The sequence below is a fragment of the Pavona decussata genome, unplaced genomic scaffold (genome assembly GCF_977016875.1).
Source record: "Pavona decussata unplaced genomic scaffold, jaPavDecu1.1 SCAFFOLD_236, whole genome shotgun sequence".
Classification (NCBI taxonomy): Eukaryota; Metazoa; Cnidaria; class Anthozoa; order Scleractinia; family Agariciidae; genus Pavona; species Pavona decussata.
This window is the reverse complement of record NW_028145641.1, coordinates 585,637-589,286: the sequence shown is the minus strand read 5'-3', so window position 1 is coordinate 589,286 and position 3,650 is coordinate 585,637.

Here is a 3,650-nt window from a genome sequence, read left to right as displayed (position 1 = left end):
TCTACATTCAGTCAGGAATGTATTCCTTGGGGTACCAGACTAGTGGGGGCTCATATCCAGGGGTTTACTACAGGGTCACTTCCCGTACTGAGTCGTTTCCATTGTTCTGACAACGCCAGATTACTTTCCATTACCTTTGGCACGGAATGTGCATTCTGAATGATTTCAACTAATTGTATTGTTGACAGGATTAAGCTTTAGAAATTGCTATTTTTAGCTGACATCAAGGATTGTATTATTTTTTTTTTTTTATTATTATTATTATTATTTTTTTTTTTTTTGGTGTGTTGGTCTCACTGGATTTGATATTACAATTTAGCGAGTAGCTTAGACGCATTATCCTTACTTTTGAATCTAACAGACTTTTTCTTGCGCGATTCGCCAGCTAGGTTTCAGTTACTTCCTGGTGTCAAAAATTTACTTCATAAGGACGACCCATTTATTTATTTATTTCCGAATTGATTCAAAAGGTTATTTACTTTAATTAAAAGTCATATTGAGGTTATTTTTAGAGTTTATTCAAAGGAATCGGTCTTTTGTCCTTACAGCACTCTGAGTAATTACACTCAGGTATAGTATTTCACGCACGTATCCCTCTGGCGTTAAGCATCAGTGTACTGTACCGGGGTTTTCGTTTGAAACCGGAGACCGGACATATAAACGTGCGTTTGCTTGCTATATCCTGCTCGGTACTTTGATTTGACGCCGAACACAGTTTCAAAGGGTGCAATCTCAAAAACTGCAGGTAAACAGGCCATCTTACCTCATTATCTAGCAGCTCTCGCCTTCGGCGTTCGCCTCACGCCCCACGACGTGAACATCCCTGGTCGGTGCTTTTCAGGATAGATCCACTACTGTCTAATCAACCTCGTTCCCAGGGCCTTTTCCCTAGCACCCCCAAGCTAGGGAAAAGGCCCTGGGAACGAGGTTGCTTTCTAATACAACTGAAATCCCTGTACTGTACACGCCAAGTAACAATTGTTATTTCAGTTGTTGCCGTTTTTTGGTTGTTTGTTTGTTTGTTGTTCTTGTTGTTGTTGCTGCTGTTGTTGCTGTTGCTGTTGCTGTTGCTGTTGCTGTTGCTGTTGCTGTTGCTGTTGCTGTTGCTGTTGTTGCTGCTGTTGTTGTTGCTGTTGTTGTTGTTGTTGTTGTTGCTGTTGTTGTTGTTGTTGTTGTTGCTGTTGCTGTTGCTGTTGCTGTTGCTGTTGCTGTTGCTGTTGCTGTTGTTGTTGCTGTTGCTGTTGCTGTTGCTGTTGTTGTTGCTGTTGCTGTTTTTTTTTTTTTGGAAGGGGGTAAGGGGGTTGCTTAAATTACTTTTCATGTCGTTGCTTTCATCGTTACTCAGTTTGTGTTTGCTTTCTGGTAACCGGCTGGCTTCTCGGTATGTTCCATCTACAGCAATTGACAAGCAAATACCCTTGTGTTAAGTCCCATAAAACGTTCGACCTGCAGATCGGGTATTTTATGTTTTAGGCTTCCCAATTTTTTTTCTGTTTAGGAAAGCTTTTTCTGCTGTTTATTTTTAAACTATTAAGCACATTGGAGCGTCTTACAGTTAGTGCGCTATACGAATTATTTATATTCAAAATTTAGTACCAACCATCCAATTTTATCGCCATTTTTGGTGGTGTACTGTCGTCATAGGTTAACAGTAGTCCAATATAACATTAAGCATGGAAGAGTATGAAAGGGCCACCTTTCCTGTTACAAAAGGGTAAGAGTTTGGACCTCAGGGCAGGGCCTCCTCTCCTTGTGCCTTCTTGTTGTTAAAGAGCTGTTTGTAATCGAGTTCACTTGCTGACAATAAATTTCAAGTTTATAGAATCTACTTTTTTATTGATACGGAAAGTAAATCTGGTTGCACTGTTGCATAACGTCACTGGACAGTTCCTGTACCTAGTAACGTGTTCCTGTGTTTTGTTGCTGATCTTAATTTTTGACAGGATGTAGTTTTGCTCTAATTACCATGACTCTGTACACAATTGAATGAACCGAGGTGAAATAGATTTGATTGTGAGTACTGGGTTTTGTCTTTGATGCTGCAGTATATAGTTGATGTTGTTAAGTACGAAAAGGTCACTTTCGGTTGTGATGCCACGTAACATGACGACAGTTCAAGTAACGTTACGTGTTCCAGTGGCCTGTTATATGATGTACTTTTGTCTCTGGGTAATTTCGTCCCATCGTCGTTCAAAAATGAGTGACCTGTTTAGACTTCTTACGGCCTTTGTATATGGGTCATTTTCGCAGTCCAGCCATTTTTCAGAGATATTATGATGTTGTTACTTTTGTTCTCCTTTTGAGTGGTATGGGTGTCACGGACGGTGACGTTTAATTTCTGGAATCAGTATGCCTACTAATATGTGCAGACTGACTGGATTCAAATCAGTCTATCTTAAGACAATAGCAGGACAAAAAACCGGCTTTCCTTGCGGAAGATAGGGAACGCGCAGAAAATCAGAAAGATAAGACAAGAAATGAACAAAGCCTCTGATAGTACGAGACTGCGTTGACTAATTCTGCGTGATAAGTCGGCCTCTGAAGAAATTCATTGGCAATATTACGTTGAAACTTTTAGCTGAAACTTCTGTGCAACAGCGCCGCGAAACAAGTTTCTCGAAGTGGTGTTACACGGTGAAACACTTGTTTTTTCACCACTGCGACCGTTGCGAGCCTTTGCAGAAGTAGAAAGCGGTTCTACTTTTCGTGAAACTTGTCTCGCAACGGAAGTTTGAAAAATTTTCACGAAACCGACCATGTTACACGGTTTGACGCCTGCTGAAATTGTTTCGCAGTGTAACGGCGGCTAAAAGGCCACACCATGAATGTGAGGGGCTTCACGCGGAAATAAAATTAATGCGTTCGTATTTGAAATTATTTGTGGCTCTGTGTTTAGACCATTTAATTAAACAGGACAGAATTAAAACTAGAAACTATTTTTCTTTCAAAGTTGTTTTACTTACTGACTAGTAGCTAGCATCAGTTCGGCTCGAAAGGGATATAATCGAGTCGATATAGATATTGTCAAGGCCGGAAATGGGTGCGACTGAAGGCCGGGTCAGTTTCGTCCTCAGACTAGAGGGTTTTTACTCCAGGTTTATCGCTGGTTCGTTTCCGCTCCCACTGAAATCTTCTTATGAACTTTTCGTAGTGATCCTTGTAGTTACTTCTTTGAACATGACAACTCAGTCTGCTCACTACACCTTATAAACTGCGTGCTCTTGACGAGTTATTCAATTAAAATTGAATAAATATTCGTCTCAAGTTTAACTTCCTAACACGGAGGTATTTCCGGCAAAATATATTTTCTTGAGTTATCAGGAAATAACTTAGTCCTACGTTTGCGCTATCTGCCCTCTTTCAGTAAATGTCTGATGACACGTATCCCATCTTAGTGAACGTTAGCCCCCGTGTAAGCATACTTCTGCCAAGCTATTTCCGCTGTTAATTTTAAGGCCACCATCCTTTCGCCGTGGCGGTAACCATGGTGCAACGCTATTATACAAATCCGCTAGCTCTCGATAAAGATAAGATATTTCATGACGTAATTTTTCTAAAAAGGTATACAAAGAACGTGACGTAATACAATGCGTGAAGTGTGGGAGGCGTGACGGAAAGTTCCGGAATACAAAATAATTATTCATTGCTCG